Source organism: Leucoraja erinacea, chromosome 1 (assembly GCF_028641065.1).
Source record: "Leucoraja erinacea ecotype New England chromosome 1, Leri_hhj_1, whole genome shotgun sequence".
NCBI classification, from domain to species: Eukaryota; Metazoa; Chordata; class Chondrichthyes; order Rajiformes; family Rajidae; genus Leucoraja; species Leucoraja erinaceus.
This window is the reverse complement of record NC_073377.1, coordinates 145,943,623-145,963,792: the sequence shown is the minus strand read 5'-3', so window position 1 is coordinate 145,963,792 and position 20,170 is coordinate 145,943,623. Positions and strand designations below refer to the sequence as shown.

Below are 20,170 nucleotides of genomic sequence, written 5' to 3'. Positions count from 1 at the left end.
ATGCAGGAAGATTGTTCCCGATGTTGGGGAAGTCCAGGATAAGGGGTCACAGCTTAAGGATAAGGGGGAAACCCTTTAAAACCGAGATGAGAAAAACATTTTTCACACAGTAGTCAATCTCTGGAACTCTCTGCCACAGAGGGTAGTTGAGGCCAGTTCATTGACAATATTTAAGAGAGAGTTAGATGTGGCCCTTGTGGCTAAGGGGATCAGAGGGTATGGAGAGAAGGCAGGTACGGGATACTGAGTTGGATGATCAGCCACGATCATATTGAATGGCGGTGCAGGCTCGAAGGGCCAAATGGCCTACTCCTGCACCTAATTTCTATGTTTCTATTTCTATGTTTCTAACACTAAAATAGGTGATATTGTAGAATTGTGAATTACAGTGGGATCTTGATCAACTGGGCAAGTGGCCAAGGAATGGCTAATGAGCTTCACACAGATAAGTGTGCAATGCATTTTGGGAAGTTAAACCAGGCAAGCCATTCAAAGTGAATGGTAGGACCCCAGGGAGTGTTGTAGAACAGAGGGATCTAGGAGTATAAGTACATTGTTCCCTGAACGTGGCATTGGTGAGACAACACTTGGAGTATTCTGTTTAGTTTTGGTCACCCTGCTATAGGAAATATGCCATGATGCTGGGAAGAGTGCAAAGAAGATTTACAAGGATCTTGTTAGGACTTGAGGGCCTGGGCTGTAGAGAGAAGTTGGGCAGGCTCGGACTTTTTGATCGGAGTGTAGGAGGTTGAGGGGCTATCTCATAGAGGTGTATAAATTGATGAAGGGAATAGATATAGGGAATGAACAGTCTTTTTCCCATGCTAGGGGAAACAAGAACTAGAGAGCATTAGTTTAATATGAGAGGAGAAAGGTTTAATAGGAACCTGAGGATCAACTTTTTCACACATAGGATGATGGGTGTATGGTGTCTTTGAGTAATTGAGACATGTACAATAAAAACATTATAAACACATTTTAACACCAACATAGATAGGAATGTTTAAGAGCGATATGAGCCAAGGATGCGGCAAACGTGACTGGCTTGAATGGGACATCTTGGTTTTCATGGGTGAGTTTGGCTGAAGGGCCTGTTTCTGAGCTCTATGACTAAAAAAAAGTAGGGAGATAATTCAGATAACTCAGGCACAGAACAGTGGAGCCTTTTGCTGAAGATTGGATAAAAAATAATGCCTGGGAGTTTTGTGCTGCCTTTCTCTCCTCAGCTAAAGAGCTTGGATCGTGAAGTGCTGTGATAAAGACACCAGACTGTAATTAGTATTGGAACAGATAATAGAGAGAAAAGAATCTTCATGAAATGTGTTTGATGAATTGTTGTGTCTTATAGTCTTTTAAAATAGCTATTTGTAAAACTCAGTAGGAATAAAAAATATGCATGTAGGTTTTTCTGGAATTTTATACAAAATACTTTTTTGATTGAATTTAGCAGAGAGAAAATAAAATGTGGAGAATTGTGAATGTTGCAAGTATAATATCATGGGATTATCACCAGGTGCCCCACGTGATTGGCCGCCCCGCCAACAGTCCGTTTGTTTTTCGTCTTTTTAAATTTTTTTTAGTGTGTTAAAATTCTGTGTAAATGTTCCCTGGTTTGTTTTATGTGGGGGGAGGGGTCGAGGGAAATTTTTTTTTTCAGTTTCTTACCTTACGATTAATTTTCGGATCGCATTCTCCGGTCACTCTGCGGCTTACCATCGATGGCGCCGGAGGCCTCCTCGGACTGACCTTGGGCCCCACCGCGGAGGCGTGGACTTAACATCGGAGTCGATCTCTTGCCTGGCATCGCTCCAACCGCAGCCTGCGGACTTGACATCGGCAGCTCGCAGTCTCGGGAGAGGCTCGGGAGCTCCAATGTCGCGGAAGGTTTGACCAGCCCCGGCGAGAGTTTCGGTCGTCTGGCACGGGGGAGCTGGCTACGGGAGTCTAGATCATCCCGTCAATGGAGGGCTCGAGGCCCCAACCGCGGGAGAGCAAAGGGAAAAGATTTAACTTTTTTTCGCCTTCCATGAGGAATGGGGAGGAGGCACTGTGATGGATGTTTATGTTAAAATATGTTTTGTGTGTTCCGTTGCTTTTTATTTGTATGACTGACTTGGCAAATGAAATTCCTTGTAGGTTGCAAAACATACAGCTAATAAAATATTATTGTGATTGTGATAATAACCGTGATGATTAATTAAAATGCAACAGAGAATACCACAAGTGTCAACATCCAGGTCTTTCTCCAAAAGTAATAGATTGGTGTGATCTATTGTAATGCCAGGTCCATGTATTTACATGCAGGGATGCAGGCCTGAAGAAGGGACTCGACCCAAAACATCATCCATTCCTTCTCTCCAGAGATGCTGCCTGTCCTTCTGAGTTACACTTGCTTTTTGTGTCTATCTACAGGTTTGGTGCCTTCTTTTTCACACCCATTGCTCTCCATCCTCACCTCACCCCATCTCCTCATCGCCAGCTCAATCTGTAGTAATATCTCAGTCAAATGCCTTATTGAAAATCAAGAAATGTGTGGGGGTGGGGAATTGAGAATGATGATGGTGTTGGCCGTGGAATACCTGAAAGTGGCTGATTCAGAGTGGTGCTGGCTGAGACTCAGGAGCAGGATATTTAATGGAGTTTCCAGCATCGCGGGACTAAAATGCACCATTCAACCTTCTAGAAGACTATTTGAAACCTGATGTGGTTATATCAATCTTAAAGTTTCACTGTTCTGAATTCAGTTCTACATTTTTTTGCTGACTGAACACTGCTGGTGCTCAGTCAGATACCACCAATTCTACATACATCACGCAGATCTCATTAAAGTATTAAAATAAGCAATTATGTTCTCTTTATTGATTTATTTGTGTTCTTAGTTATATACAAATTACATCAATTGCAGGAGCACACATGCTAATCATTTGGCAAAGCAGTTCTGCGAAAACCAGAACAAAACACCTACTTTATAAGGCCAATTTATTTGCTCACTTTGGCAAAGGCATTAGATTATTCATTCTATAATCTGAATGTTGCTGAGTAGATACTAAACTCGATGATATACTGCCGTCTACATGCCTAGTTTTGTTGTCCTATAGTATTACTAATTAAAGGCATTTTAGATTCTCATGTGGTATTATCCTATAGCATAAGTGTGTATAAGTAGTTTAGATATATTTTGGCATTGGGCTTGGCTTTCTTGATTGAGCGCTTATCCTGGTGTTATTGCACAAGTACTTTGTGTTTTAACAGTACATTTTATAGTTAATGGTGAACTAGGTTGAGTTTATCATGGCTCCAAGAGCAATCTCTAAACAAGTTAACCAGATCTAATCAGTTCAATTTGTTAAGGATAAAACTCTCTTCAGCCCTTGGTAACCCTCGACTCCATTTCATAATTTTTGAACCTGCAACCTTTAACCTCATTGGCTGAAACTTTTAGAACTGCTATATTGTATGAACTCAAATGATCAAATTCACCCTCATGAAATGATATTGAAGGTATGAAATAGTCCATTGAGGTAAATGTTGCAGGTTTGTTTTTTAATAAGTTAGTAGATTTTGTTTTACAGAACAAAGTGAGTACATTTTCCATTATGGATAGATAATATAAAAAACAAGACATTGATATCAATTCAATCTGATAATGCAAAAGTTACATGAACTCTTGACATTTTCTATACAACTTTAGTTCTCTGAGCTGATGATTTACTTGCTGTAAATTGGTCACAATGTATGACAAGCCTTCTCTATTATAGCTATTACATCAGCCAAAGAAAACCATCCTGCTCTCAAATGCCTGATTAATCAGAAACTGAAACAATGTCTAAGAATTCAACAAATAAATCAGAAATGGTTCTCATCTCACTTTTCAACAGATTGGTCCTAAACAGAATCTCACATAATTTATGGCTAGCTGGGAATCATCACATTTTGAAATAGATTTGGCTCTGTGCTAATAATGTGAAATGTGTGACTGTAAATCAGTCATTTGCTTTACACCTCTTACCGTTTGGAACTTAAAATGGGACAAGATGGCGGCGTCTGTCGGCAGTGGCCTCTGCAGTAAGTCTATCTTTTTTTTCTTTTTGTCCTGTTAAGTGGATGTCTTGGTTTTAGTTTTTATATTATTTTTAGCTGTGTATTGATTGGGAGTGTACTCAACCTCACTCCTGATGACATTAACTAGCTCTTTCATTTTACTGATATTCAGGGAGAGGTTGTTGTCTTGTCACCTTGTTACTAAGCTCTTTATCTCTTTCCTGTACTCCTGTTTAGTTTATTTTATTATTGTCACGTGTACCAAGGTAGAGTGAAAAGCTTTTTGTTACATGCTATCCAGTCAAATAACGAATATACATGATTACAATTAAGTCCACAGTGCCCATGGGAATCAGGACAGTGGTGTCATCTGCATATTGGTAAAACATCATTTGGCCACACAGTTACGAGTATATATTGAGTATATAAGGTGCTGGGAATGTATCCTTATGTGGCGGAGAATTAACGTGAAGGATGTTTTGTCGCATTTCCTCAGAGATTGGGGTTAATGGGTCAGGAAGTCAAGGATTCAGTGGTTTAGAGGGGGGGTTGTGAGGGAGAGGGGTGAGTGGGAGAGGGGTGAATGGGGCGGAGAGGTTGTGGGGGGGAGGGGTGTGTGGGCGGGGGGGGTGGCGTTGTGGGGGGTGTGTGGGCGTGGAGGGGTTGTGGGGAGAAGGGGTGTGTGTGGGGGGGGGGTTGTGTGGGAGGAGGGGGGTGTGGGGGGGGGGGGTGTGTGGATGGGGGGGTTGTGCGGGGTTGTGTGGGGGGGGTGTGTGGGCGAGGGGGGTTGTGTGGGCGAGGGGGGTTGTGTGTGGGGGGGGGCTGTGAGGCAGAAGTGTGGGGGGGAGTGATGTCGTGCTCGGAGAAAAGACGGGGAAGAGCCATGGGGGAGTGCTGTATCACTGGGGAGGGGGGCAGGAGCCAGCAGGGGGGGGGGACCAGAGGGGAATGGATTGGGGTGCGATGGGGACTCACAGCGGGCGCTGGTCACTGGTCGTTCTCTTCCGCCGGGATCAGAGTCCCCTCTTTCCGTTTGGTGACATCTGCGCCATCTCTGACTCCGGGATGGCTGGGCTGGGTTGGGTCGGGCCGTTTCCAGTCCCTCCCTCCGAAAATTGTGTCCAGTTGGAGACCTCCAACCTCCCGCAGCTGCAGTAAAGATGCGATGGCGCAGGAAGGGGCGGACCATCCCGCGGATTGACAGTAGAATCCGTGAGGCGCAGAATAGCAGGAGAGGCAATCGATCTGCGCACGCGCGTTTTTTAAGATTTTTAAACTTCGATAACCAGCTTCCACCGTTCGGAACGAAACTTGGTGCAATCGCACATAGGAGAATGGTGAGTAAGATGGAGAAAAATCATAGTGCTATCGCGCAAATAGAATGACTGAATGGGGGCGGGGGGCTTTCTGGAGTGCTAGTATGGGTATTGTGGGCTGAAGGGACTGGTTTCTAGAGGGCTAGTATGGACATTGTGGGCCAAATGGATACTTGGGGTGACAGCTCAGTCACTCAAGCCTGATGTGCTGGCAGCTCACTCACGGCTGGTGGGCGAGCAGTTGACTCATGGCTATTCCTTGAAATTCCAGTGCAGGGTGCAGGGCCACCAAACTCTAATGCAGTTTCCTACCACTTCAAGCAGGGTACAAGGGCACCACATTCAAGTGCAGTTTCATACCACTTCAAGCAGGGTGCAAGACAACCAAATTGAAGTGCAGTTTCATACCATTTCAAGCAGGGTGCAAGACAGAGTCGTGACCTCTCCCTCCCCCTTCTTGCAGACAGAGCCACACCCACACTTCTGGGTTTTATAATCCCTACCCCCCTCCCACAGGAAGGGGCATGGCCTTCGTGGCGTGATTGACAGGAGAGAGATACGCAACATTTTTTTCAAAACGAATAGCAATTTTATTTTTCATTGATGGGAATAATCCTCTGCACCTGATGAGCGGAGGGGGACTGAGTAAGATCGCCAAAAATCACAGCCGTAAGTGGTAGCGTTATTATCCCAAATCAAAACACAGCCCAACCAGGAAGTTGTCAAGTTACCACCACCAACAACCATTTGCAGTGCAGCATTTCAAAGCAGTCACCACCACCAACAACCATTTTGTAGTGCACTCTTCAGGGTACAAGCTGAGGATGGTTTTGCAGACTCCCACTTCCAGGCTGGCGGTCCGCCGGTTCTTGGTAACACCTGTAACCGGCTTCCAAATTTTGTGAACATTCTCCTGTCATTGCTAGGTGAAATTTAGGATTGTGCCCATGCCAACAGCAGATAGATTCCTGACAGAGGAAAAGGGAAATATGGATAGTGAGAGATTTAATATCCGGTGGGCGGCGCGACTCTGGTCAGCAGCGGCCTCTGCAGTCTGTCCGCGTTTTATTATTTTCTGTCTGTGTTTTTATGTAGTTTTTCTTATTTTTTGTTGGGGTGTGTGTGTGGGGGGACGGGGGGGGAAACTTTTTTAAATCTCTCCCTGCGCGGGAGACCCGACCTTTTCTCGTCGGGTTTCCGTTGTCGTTGGGGCCGCAACGAGGAGCGGCCTCCAACAGGAAGAGACCGGGGACTCTGGTGCTACGACTCACCGTCACCGTCGCGGGGCTGGCCGAGTCCGGAGCGGGTGGAGCGGTGGAGGAGCCTGCTGCTTCGCTGCTGCTGCTGCTGCTGCGGCCCGACCGGAGAGTCGGAGGCTCCAACGGCAGGTCTGTGGACGGCGGCACCGGGAGCCCGCTGGTCCCTGGAGGGAGACCGCTTTTCAGGGCTCTCGCAATGGCGACTTTCCCCGCCCGAGTTGCTGGGTTGAAGAGCTCCTGGAGCGGGGCCTACATCACTGCCCCGCGCGGCTTGGAATGGCCGCGGGACTCTGCGAGCGCACGCCGGGGGCTCTAACACCAAGACCCGGTGTGCGACCTTGCATCACCCGGCGTGGCTTTAATGGCCGCGGGACAATCGCCATCGCCAGCCGGGGGCTTTGACTTTGCCTCTGACATGGGGGGGGGGGGGGGGAGAGTGCAGTGGAGAGGATAAGTTTATTTGGCCTTCCATCACAGCGATGTGATGGATGTTTATGTAAATTATGTTGTGTCTTGGGTCTATGTGTTTGTAATGTATGGCTGCAGAAACGGCATTTCGTTTGAACCTCAAGGGGTCCAAATGACAATTAAATGTATCTTGTATCTTAAGTTGTCAAACGTCTTTCTTGGTACCTGTATCTAATATAAAGGCAATGGACATCTCCCATAGCTATATAGTGAGACAGATTCTGTTCTCAGGTTTCCCTCTCCCCAAAACTGTTGAAAGATGGAATATAGACTGCATGAGTGCACCCTCACAAAGCCAGTTTCCTTCCATGTCCATAACATCATCTGATGATATCCCTCCAAAGTTGCCTTCTCTTTCACCCCCAAATTTATTTTTACAACATTCGTGACAGTCCCATCAGCTGCCAAGCACTGAAAATCCCTCTCCAAACCTCTCTACCTCTTTTTCTGTTTCCTCTTTTATGAAACTTCTCTTCAATCAAATGTTTCATTACACATGAGACACAAGATTCTGGGACCTTGAGCAAAAAACAAAGTGCTGGAGGAACTCAGCGGGTCTGGCAGCATCTGAGGAGCGAATGGACAAACGATTGTTTGTGTCGAGACCCTTCTTTAGACTTTTGGTTATCTGATTTAGTAAACTCGTACCTGTATTGACGACAAAGTTTGATTGATCATACTCTTTTGAAACATCTTGAAATACTTTGTACATGCTGTAATGTTATTACATTTTTTTGTAATGCCATCAGTTGTAACGAAAGGGAAAGTCTTTGCCTCTGCATGGCAGGAATGTAAAAATTAAAAAATTAAAAAATCACATTGTGCTCAAAAACAAATACGGCATTAAGATGATGCCTGTTAATTTGAAACTGAGTAAAATAATTGCAACAGCCACAGTAAAACTCTGAATGGTGCGGATTTCACATTTGGACTACAAACCTCAGATCGTAGCATAAACATGGGTTGGGTTCAAACATTTATGAGGCATAATCCCTTAGCATTCTAATAACAGCAGTATGTACAGTTTCTTCCACCTACCACTGACCCTTTTGTTGGATCAAAGCTTGACATCTTGGCAGCAGCAGTTATATTTCTGTCTCAGAGCAAGCTGTGCATGACTTGGCAAGTAAGATACCGCAGATGCTGAAAATGGAAAACAAAAAGCAAAAATGCAAAAAATATTCAGCATGTCAGAACTGCAATGAAGAATAGAAGTTTAATTTAGTTTAGTTTATTGTCACGTGTACCAAGGATAAAAGCTTTTGTTGTGTGCTAACCAGTTAGTGGAAAGACAATACACGATTACAATCGAGTTATACAGTGTAGATACATGATAAAGGGAATAACATTCAGTGCAAGATAAAGTCCAGTAAAGTCCAATTAAAGAGAGCCCGAGGTAGACAAAAATGTTGGAGAAACTCAGCGGGTGAGGCAGCATCTATGGAGTGAAGGAATAGGTGACGTTTCAGGCCGACACCCTTCTTCAGTCTGAAGGCTGTGGAGCCCAATTCTCTGTATGCTTCCAAGAGAGAGTTGGATAGGGCTCTTAAATATAGCGGAGTCAAGGGATATGGGGAAAAGGCAGGAATGGGGTACTGAATGTGGATGATCAGCCATGATCACAGTGAATGGCGGTGCTGGCTCGAAGGGCCGAATGGCCTACTCCTGCACCTATTATCTATTAGTTCTGATTTTTAAAAAGGGACAATAATATAAAGGTAGTCAAATACCCCCAACATTCAGACATATTTGTTTTTTTGGGCCAGGGACTGGAAGTGGCAATTTGCTCATAAAGGTCGCTATCAGGCATTCTTGTGGTGAAATTTGCAGCTTGAAAGATGGCAATGATAACATGGTTTGGTGAGTGGTACTACTGGTGAGCATCCAGATTTGATGCAGTATGGTCATTTATGAAAATAGCAGGGATCTGTGTACATTGGAGTTGCAATGTACACTGCAAGCTTTAAGGCATGTACCCAAGCACAGTATGTGTACCTTTAACATCAGAACTGTGTGTCCATCAAGTATGAGAACAGTTCCTGCATTAAAATGTACATTGTTTACCACCGCAGGGAAATGTTCATGCATGATGGCAGGCTCCAAACAGCGCTGAAATCTCTTATATCAAAGAGGAGATACAATGAACTGCAGATTCTAGAATCTTGAACAAAACACAAAATGCTGGAGTAATTCAGCGAATCAGGCACGTCTATGGTAAGAATGGATAGGGGACATTTCGTTTTGGCTTATGAAGAAGGGTCCTGACCCAAAACGTCTCCCATCTATTCTCTCCAGAAATGCTGCCTGAACTGCCGAGTTTCTCCAACACTTTGCGTTTTGGTCTCATACATTAAATATTTGCTACATTTCCCTCTAGTGGTGCCTACTAACAAGTACAGAAATACAAATGTATTGGTTCTTTGATTTTGATGTAAAGACCCTGTAAAAAGATGTTCAAGAATTTTTGCTCTCAATCTTACAGCACCTGTTATTGTAACTGTTGTTGTGATTGTAAATAATCAGAACGGACCTGAATTCCACCAGATTTCCAATGGGATCCAAGGTCCTTCTTAAGATACATTAAGCAATAACAACGTACACCTACCGCCACAACAGAATAACAGCAGATGTGATCCTGCTAGCTCTCCGCTCTGCACTGGACCACTTACAACATAAGACAGTACAGCACAAAAATAAACACTTCGGCCCACACTGATGTCAAGACACTCATTTATCACAGCGCTGGCAACATTAGATGAGAGTTGACAGTGAGAAATCTGGACTCGCCCTACGACAATGTCTACGACAAGCTACCACCTAGTCTTTCATAAAAGTGTATTCCAGATGCTCCAAATTTGTTCACCAATTTCTTGTCCGAGGCTAAATTGAAAGCTTTTGGAAAATCCATGTATGGCACATCCTACTGGTTTTTCTTCCCCATCTACCAGATACATTGTCAGGAACTTCAATTGATAAGTGTATTATCATTCATAAAAATCCATGTTAACCTTGTTCAAAAAGTAGATTTTATCTAGCTGTCTTGACATCCCCAACTATGTAATCGGATTCCTGCATTGATAGATTCCCAACTATCAATCATATGACACCACGTCTCTGTTTTCCGTGTTGTCTTTGTCCCTCCTTTAAATTACAAGGTTACACTGTTATGCCCGTCCCACTTAGGAAACCTGAACGAAAACCTTTGGAGACTTTGTGCCCCACCCAAGGTTTCCGTGCGGTTCCCGGAGGTTCCCAGAGGTTTTTGTCAGTCTCCCTATCTGCTTCCACTACCTGCAACCTCCGGCAACCACCTGCAACCTCCGGAAAACGCACGGAAACCTTGGGTGGGGCACAAAGTCTCCAGAGATTTCCGTTCAGGTTTCCTAAGTGGGACAGGGGCATTACTCTCCAATTTGCAGGAACCATTCCTGAATTTATAGAAACTTGAATGATGATAACTCGAACATCCAATATCTCTATAACATTTCTATCAAAAATCTAGGATTTATCAGTTTTCAGGCTCTTTAAAGAGTTTTTCTAATTTTTTTTAGTTTACCAATAGGAATTTTATTTTTACTTCTTTCTTTTAACTCGTGCTTCTTCACTATTTCTAGGAGGTTTCCTGTGTTTTCAGTGAAGATAGAACAAAGTATTCCTCTGCTGTTTTCTTATTTCCCATTATAAATTTGCCTGTCTCTATCGTTAAGGGCCTGTCCCACTTACGTATCCTTGGCATGCTAATTACGCAACCTCGTGGTCGCGTTGAGACGCGACGGTCCCGTGAAGGTCCGGCGCAACTTCATTCGACCGCACAGTCATCTGGAGCGTGTGACGTCATTTCAAGATGGACGCAAAATGCAGGAGTAACTCAGCGGGACCGGCAGCATCTCTGGAGAGAAGGAATGGATGATGTTTCGGGTCGAGACTCTTCTTCAGTCTGAAAGAAGGGTCTCGATCCAAAACGTCACCCATTGCTTCTCTCCAGAGATGCTGCCAGTTCCGCTGAGTTACTCGAGCATTTTGTATCTATCTTCAATTTTCTTGGCCCCACTCTGGGAGTAGATCACGACGATCGTCTGCCTGCTTCTGCTGCTGTTTGAGGTGAGACGTTGCGTTGCGCCAGGGTCCCACTTTGGCCGTCAGTTCCCCGACAGGCCGTTGGCGCGCAAAGATTTTGTTCGCTACATACATTTCGGAGCCCCGCGCGATGTCGCACACAATGACATACCCCTCCGCGCTTCTCAGTGGGACCGGCTCCGCGCGGCCATACGATGCCCGTGCACCTCAACGCGACCATGAGGTCGCGTAATTTGTGTGCCACGGACACGTAAGTGGGACAGGCCCTTAAGAGACCCATATTTTTCCTCACTGGTCTATTCCTTTTCAAATGCCTACAATTGTTATTTTTATGTTTTCACTCCTTTGCTAAGTTCTAAATTGCTCCTAATCCACTTGGTCTTCCTACTTTTATGGTCAACTTTATATATTACAATAATAATTTTACTGCTGGAGATTTGGGAGGAACAACAGCAGCAACAGATTAGCAAGAGATACGACTGATTGGCTCTAGCCCAAGTGTGAGGAGAGGGGTGGAAACAGTTGAAAACTGAGGAATTTGCTCTGTAAATTGGTAAATCAGGCAATTTATCAGTCAATTTAAGCAGGGCAGCTCTTAGCGAGCGGCAGTGAGGGAAGTGCCCTGTGAGTAAAGTGTGAGTCTTTGGCGAGGAGACTGAGGAGAGGAGACCACACAATACGCTTGAGAGGTAGAGACCAAAGAAGGAGATGTCAGGCAAGCTGATTCAGTGCGATGCTTGCAGTATGTGGGAGGTCAAGGACACCGGTGGTGCCTCTGGCTGCTACAAATGCGAAAAATGCATCCAGGTAGAGCTCCTGAAGGGCCGTGTTGGGGAACTGGAGAAGCAAGTGGATGACCTCCGGTTCGTACGAGAAACGGAGTCGTTCCTCGACAAGTCCTACAGTACGATTGTTACACCTAAGGTACTGGAAGAGAGAAGGTGGGAGACAGTGAGAAAGGGAGGGAAGCATGGAATGCCAACGTCCCCGGGTGGTGTACCTCTTATAAACAGGTTCATCCACTTAGAAGCCGTTGGGACAGAAGACGTGAGCGGCGGACTGGCCTGTGATGGGAATAGGGCTGTTGAGCCAAAACCAAAAAGGCCTAAGGCAGGCAAGGCCATTGTAGTGGGAGACTCCATCGTGAGAGGTACGGACAGGGGTTTCTGCGGCAACAGACGGGATGCGAGGATGGTGTGCTGCCTTCCCGGTGCCAGGATCCAGGATGTCACGGACAGAGTGCAGAAAATCCTCAAGGGCGAAGGTGAACATCCGGAAGTGGTAGTGCATGTCGGCACAAACGATGTCGGAAAGAAGGGGATGAATATTCTGCAGCGTGACTTTAGAGAGCTCGGAAAAATGTTGAAAAGCAGGACCTCCAGGGTTGTTATCTCCGGTTTGCTTCCAGTTCCCCGTGCTGGCGAGAGCAGGAACAGGGAGATACGGGACCTGAACGTGTGGCTGAGGAACTGGTGCACGGGGCAAGGATTTAGATTCTTAGATCACTGGGATCTGTTTTGGGGTAAGGGGGAACTGTACAAAAGGGATGGATTGCATCTTAACAGGTGTGGGACCAGCATTCTGGCAGGCAGGTTTGCCACTGCTACACAGGTGGCTTTAAACTGAATAACGGGGGTGGGGTGTTGAATGGGACAGTGGAGGATGGAGTTAAAGGGAAAGGGTTTCTTAAATGTGTGAGCGTAGAGACCGAAGGGTGTAAAATGAGGGTAGAAGAAATAGGTAGCAAGGTGAAAAGTAAAAGTGGCAGGCAGACAAAACCAGGGCAAAAATCAAAAAGGGCCACTTTTCAACATAATTGTATAAGGGGTAAGAGTGTTGTAAAAACAAGCCTGAAGGCTTTGTGTCTCAATGCAAGGAGCATTCGTAATGAGGTGGATGAGTTGAATGTGCAGATAGCTATTAATGACTATGATATAGTTGGGATCACGGAGACATGGCTCCAGGGTGACCAAGGCTGGGAGCTGAACATCCAGGGATATTCAATATTCAGGAGGGATAGACAGAAAGGAAAAGGAGGTGGGGTAGCGTTACTGATTAGAGAGGGGATTCATGCAATGGAAAGGAAGGACATTAGTTTGGAGGATGTGGAATCGGTATGGGTAGAGCTGCAAAACACTAAGGGGCAGAAAACGCTGGTGGGTGTTGTGTACAGGCCACCTAACAGTAGCAGTGAAGTTGGAGATGGTATCAAACAGGAAATTAGAAATGCGTGCGACAAAGGCAAAACGGTTATAATGGGTGACTTCAATCTGCATATAGATTGGGTGAATCAAATTGACAGGAGTGCTGAGGAAGAGGATTTCTTGGAATGTATGCGGGACAGTTATCTAAATCAACATGTAGAGGAACCAATGAGAGAGCAGGCTATTTTAGACTGGGTATTGAGTAATGAGGAAGGGTTAGTTAGCAGTCTTGTAGTACGTGCCCCCTTGGGCAAGAGTGACCATAATATGGTTGAGTTCTTCATTAGGATGGAGAGTGACATTGTTAATTCAGAAACAATGGTTCTGAACTTAAAGAAAGGTAACTTTGAGGGTATGAGACGTGAATTGGCCAAGATTGACTGGCAATTAATTCTAAAAGGGTTGACGGTGGATATGCAATGGAAGACATTTAAAGACTGCATGGATGAACTACAAAAATTGTTCATCCCAGTTTGGCAAAAGAATAAATCAGGGAAGGTAGTACATCCATGAATAACAAGGGAAATCAGGGATAGTATCAAAGCGAAGGATGATGCGTACAAATTAGCCAGAAAAAGCAGCATACCGGAGGACTGGGAGAAATTCAAAGACCAGCAGAGGAGGACAAAGGGCTTAATTAGGAAAGGAAAAATAGATTATGAAAGAAAACTGGCAGGGAACATAAAAACTGACTGCAAAAGTTTTTATAGATATGTGAAAAGAAAGAGATTAGTTAAAACAAATGTAGGTCCCTTGCAGTCAGAAACAGGTCAGTTGATCATGGGGAACAAGGATATGGCGGACCAATTGAATAACTACTTTGGTTCCGTCTTCACTAAGGAAGACATAAATAATTTGCCGGAAATAGCAGGGGACCGCGGGTCAAAGGAGTTGGAGGAATTGAGTGAAAGCCAGGTTAGCCGGGAAGTGGTGTTGGGTAAATTGAATGGATTAAAGGCCGATAAATCCCCAGGGCCTGATAGGCTGCATCCCAGAGTACTTAAGGAAGTAGCTCCCGAAATAGTGGATCCATTAGTAATAATCTTTCAAAACTCTTTAGATTCTGGAGTAGTTCCTGAAGATTGGCGGGTAGCAAACGTAACCCCACTTTTTAAGAAGGGAGGGAGAGAGAAAATGGGGAATTACAGACCAGTTAGTCTAACATCGGTCAGAGTCAGTTATTAAAGATGGGATAGCAGCACATTTGGAAAGTGGTGAAATCATTGGACAAAGTCAGCATGGATTTACGAAAGGTAAATCATGTCTTATAGAATTTTTCGAGGATGTAACTAGTAGCGTGGATAGGGGAGAACCAGTGGACGTGGTGTATCTGGACTTCCAGAAGGCTTTCGACAAGGTCCCACATAAGAGATTAGTATACAAACTTAAAGCACAAGGCATTGGGGGTTCAGTATTGATGTGGATAGAGAACTGGCTGGCAAACAGGAAGCAAAGAGTAGGAGTAAACGGGTCCTTTTCACAATGGCAGGCAGTGACTAGTGGGGTACCCCAAGGCTCAGTACTGGGACCCTAGCTATTTACAATATATATTAATGATCTGGATGAGGGAATTGAAGGCAATATCTCCAAGTTTGCGGATGACACTAAGCTGGGGGGCAGTGTTAGCTGTGAAGAGGATGCTAGGAGACTGCAGGGTGACTTGGATAGGCTGGGTGAGTGGGCAAATGTTTGGCAGATGCAGTATAATGTGGATAAATGTGAGGTTATCCATTTTGGTGGCAAAAAACAGGAAAGCAGACTATTATCTAAATGGTGGCCGATTGGGAAAGGGGGAGATGCAGCGAGACCTGGGTGTCATGGTACACCAGTCATTGAAGGTAGGCATGCAGGTGCAGCAGGCAGTAAAGAAAGCGAATGGTATGTTAGCTTTCATTGCAAAAGGATTTGAGTATAGGAGCAGAGAGGTTCTACTGCAGTTGTACAGGGTCTTGGTGAGACCACACCTGGAGTATTGCGTACAGTTTTGGTCTCCAAATCTGAGGAAGGACATTATTGCCATAGAGGGAGTGCAGAGACGGTTCACCAGACTGATTCCTGGGGGGATGTCAGGACTGTCTTATGAAGAAAGACTGGATAGACTTGGTTTATACTCTCTAGAATTTAGAAGATTGAGAGGGGATCTTATAGAAACTTACAAAATTCTTAAGGGGTTGGACAGGCTAGATGCAGGAAGATTGTTCCCGATGTTAGGGAAGTCCAGGACAAGGGGTCACAGCTTAAGGATGAAGGGGAAATCCTTTAAAACCGAGATGAGAAGAACTTTTTTCACAGAGAGAGTGGTGAATCTCTGGAATTCTCTGCCACAGAGGGTAGTTGAGGCCAGTTCATTGGCTATATTTAAGAGGGAGTTAGATGTGGCCCTTGTGGCTAAGGGGATCAGGGGGTATGGAGAGAAGGCAGGTACGGGATACTGAGTTGGATGATCAGCCATGATCATATTGAATGGCGGTGCAGGCTCGAAGGGCCGAATGGCCTACTCCTGCACCTAATTTCTATGTTTCTATGTTTCTATGTTTCTATTACCTATCCTCTGTCACATTCTTCAATGTATTCCCAATCAACCATGGCCAACCTGTCCCTCAAACTTTCAGTTTAAAAAAAATTCAAATTGATATCTTGGTTACAGATTGAATTACAAATTGCTATGGAAAATGGGAAGCATTTTCTTCCAATCAGGAAAGTAGTATCATGGGAATTTGGAACATATTTGTTCAAAATTTTTCTAATACATGTACGCTATTTAAATTTGGTACAAACAAAAATGATCACATATAGGTCACAATTAAACTCAGATTTGCGACCAAACACCTGACACGGAACTTCCAAAGGAAGCCAGAGATGATGGACAACACAACCATGTAAATGTGTCTCACTCAGCCAAAAATTGTTAGAGCTCAGAGGACAACAGAAAGACCTGGAAGAGGCTGTAAAGGTCATAGTTTTGTGATAGGAAAGTGGAGAAATGGTGAAAATCTTGAAAATACTTTACCAAGTAATTAAGTGCATCAGTAAAAATTCCATCATATCCTGATTGCTCTTCTTTAAGGGGCCTTTTGTAACAGTCATTAATTAACTATTTCTCCCTGCACAGGATTAGATCTAAAATAGCCTGTTTCCCAGTCAGTTCCCCAATATGATGATCTGGAAATATATCTTATATTAATTCCAGGAATTTATTCTTAACATTATTAGTTTCAACTTGAATTGTCCAGTCAATACATAACCATGGCTCAAAACACTCTGTCTCCAAGTATCCCTCTTAATATTTGAAGACATTTTGGGATCAAGAAGGTGGTGTTCAATCTTTTGAAGAGCATTACATTGGGACCATCTCCAGTACCTGATGGGATCTATCACAAGTTATTGATAGAGGCGAGAGAGGAGATTGCTAGGGCCTTGACAAAGATCTTTGTATCCACTCTCGGCCTTTGGTGAGGTGCTAGAGGAATGCAGAGTTGCTACAGTTGTTCCATTCTTTAAGAAGATCAATCGGAATGATCTGGGAAATAACAGGCCATTGAGTTTTACAATCAGTGGTAGGGAAGGTATTGCAGATTCTTAAGGATAGGGTTTACTCGCATTTGGAAGTTAATGGACTAATTTGTGATAGTTAGCATGGCTTTGTATGGGGCAGATCATGGGTGATCAGTAAGGGTAGGATAGTGGATGATTTAGTAAGGCATCTGACAAGTCCCCCTATGGTAGGCTGACCCAGAAGCTTAAGATGCATAGTGATTATGTAACTTGGATGCAAAACTGGGTTACTCATATGAGAGAGAGCGTAGTAGTGGAGTGGTGTATTTTTGGCTAGAGATATGTGACCAGTGATGTTCTGCAGGAATCAGAGCTAGCACTTTGCACTCACTGTTTGTGATTTAAGAAAATAATTTGGATGTAATGTGGATTGGTTAGAAAGAATGCAGATAACACCAAAATTGTAAATGGTAAGTTTGCAGATGACACAAAGATTGAGGAAGCCTATCAAAGGATAGAGCGGGATAAAGATCAGTTACAGATATGAGCGTAGAAATGGCAGAGGGAGTTTAATCAGGGCAAGGGTGAGGTGTTGTACTTTGGTAGTACATATATATGTAAAGGAAAAGCATACAGTTAATGGCAGGACCCTGAACTGCATTGATGCTTAAAGGGATCTTGGGAGTCCAAGTCCATAGTTTAGTTTAATTTAATTTAATTTATTATTGTCACATGTACCAAGGTACATTGAAAAACTTTTTGTTGTGTGCTAAGCTGTCAATGAAAAGACTCTGCCGTACATGGTTGCAATCAAGCCATCCACAGTGTACAGATACAGGATAAATACTATAGCATGGCTCCCTGAAAGTAGCAACACGTGGGTCGATAGAGTGGTGAAGAAAGCATACAGTGTGCGCACCATCATCATTTAGGGCATAGTACATAAGAGTCAGGAAGTCATGTTGCAGCTGTATAAAACTTTGGGTAGGCAGCATTTGGCATATTGAGAGCAGTTTTGGTTGTTCCATTACTGGAAAGCTGGGGCACCTTTAGAGGCGGTGCAAAACAGGTTAAGCAGGATGCTGTCTGGATTAGAAGGTGTTAGCTATGAGGAGAGGTTGTATTCTCTGGCTCCCGAGGTGAGACATGACACAAATATATAAAATGAAGAGCAGCATAGTTGAGGGAGAGAGTCAGAACCTATATCCTGGGGTGGAAAAGTCAAATACTGGAGGGCATTTGGATTAGGTAGGGAAAGTTTAAAGGAGATATATAGGGCAAGTTTTATACACAGAGTTGGTATAACTCTCTGCCAGAAGTAATGGTTGAAGCAGATGCAATAGTGGGAGTTAAGAGGGAGTTAAGAGGCTTTTAGATAGGCAGAGAATGGAGGGATATGATCATGTACACGTACAGGCAGAAATTTTAGACAAAAATAGTAACCAGTGGAACGTCATTCTTTTGATAGATTGCAGCTTGAAATGGAAATGAGAAGCAATTTCTTTTTAAGTGAATAATTTGTGTTAATTTCATTTGAAGGGGTGGAGCATTTTTGCATATTATAGTTCATTTGCCAAATCTTACCCTACTTGATCGATGTTCCTTTGGAGTTTCCTTATGTGTGTTCATAATGTACTTTCTTCCTGGCCACCAGCACACGTAGAAAACATACCTTTATTGCCTTTAAACATAATACATATTAACTGTACGATTCGAACCTCAACAGTAATCCCAGTAACATTCACACCTCTTGTCATACTGAAAAAATATTTGTTTTCTAAAAGATTTGTTATCTACAATAATTATTTTGGCTAACTGAAATTGTTTTTCTTTCTGGAAAGGAGGGCCATGAATCATAATTCACCATTCAATTCAATTCAATTCAATTTAATTGTCATTTGGACCCCTTGAGGTTCAAACGAAATGACGTTTCTGCAGCCATACATTACAAAACAAATAGACCCAAGACACAACATAATTTACATAAACATCCATCACATCGCTGTGATGGAAGGCCAAAAAAACTTATCTCTCCACTGCACTATCCCCCCCCGATGTCAGAGTCAAAGTTAAAGCCCCCGGCTGGCGATGGCGATTGTCCCGCGGCCATTAAAGCCACGCCGGGTGATGCAAGGTCGCACACTGGGTTCTTGATGTTAGAGCCCCCGGCGGGCGCTCGCAGAGTCCCGCGGCCATTCCAAGCCGCGCGGGGCGGTGCTGTGAGGCCCCGCTCCAGGAGCTCTTCAACCCCGCAACTCGGGCGGGAGAAGTCGCCGTTGCGGGAGCCCTGAAAAGCGTCTGCCTCCAGGGACCCGCAGGCTCCCAGTGCCGCCGTCCGCCAGACCCACGGCTGCAGCCTCCGAATCACCAGAGGTCGGGCCGCAGCAGCGCTCCACCACCGCTCCACCCGCTCTGGACTCGGCCAGCTCCGCGACGGTGAGGTGAGTCGTCGGCACCAGAGCCCCCGGTCTTCCTGTTGGAGGCCGCTCCTCGTTGCAGCCCCAACGACAACGGAGACCCGACAAAGAAAAGGTCGGGTCTCCCGTGCAGGGAGAGATTTAAAGGTTACCCCCTCCCTCCCACCCCACCCCCACCCCCCCGACCCCCACACACACACACACCAACAAAAAATAACAAAAACTACATAAAAACATAGACAAAAAATAATAAAAACGCAGACGGGCTGCAGAGGCCGCTGCTGACGAGAGTCGCGCCGCCTACCGTATCCGTGCATTCCGAATAAAGCACAAATTATTTATCAAATAAATGGAAAGTGATACTGCAAAAGTCTAATCTATTTGATGTACTATAGGTAAATAATTGTTTGGATTTTTACATGGAATATTCTGAATTCAGAAAGCTAGCCAAGACTATCAAAGAGGATAGTAAAAGCTTCTTTAGGCATGTGTAGAGAAAAAAATTAGTGAAGACCAAAGCTGGACCCTTGAAGACTGAAAAAGGTGAATTTATTATGGGGAACAAAGAAATGGCAGATGAGTTGAACAGGTACTTTGGATCTTCACAAAGGAGGAAACAAACAATCTTCCTGATATAGTAGTGGCCAGAGGATCTGGGGTGACGGAAGAACTGAAGGAAATCCACATTAGGCAGGAAATGGTTGGGTAGACTGATGGGACTAAAGGTTGATAAATCCCCAGGTCCTGATGGTCTGCATCTCAGGGTACTTAAGGAAGTGGCTCTAGAAATCGTCGTGATAATTTTCCAATGTTCTATAAATTCAGGATCAGTTCCTGTAGATTGGAGGGTAGCTAATGTTATCCCACTTTTTAAGAAAGGCGGGAGAGAAAAC

General features: G+C 44.4%; 1 long non-coding RNA gene across 2 annotated transcripts; it reads right to left on the bottom strand.

Moving 5' to 3' along the window:
• Positions 1–7,071: 7,071 nt before the first annotated feature.
• On the bottom strand, positions 7,072–19,138 carry LOC129703002 (uncharacterized). 2 transcript variants are annotated; one of them, XR_008724486.1, is made up of 3 exons: positions 18,445–19,138; positions 8,123–8,227; positions 7,072–7,732 (listed from the first exon to the last, which is right to left on the bottom strand). It is a non-coding gene; the product is annotated as an uncharacterized LOC129703002 (long non-coding RNA). The 2 variants fall into 2 exon arrangements; XR_008724487.1 differs by lacking the exon at positions 18,445–19,138 and adding an exon at positions 9,080–9,930.
• Between the last annotated feature and the right edge of the window lie 1,032 nt (positions 19,139–20,170).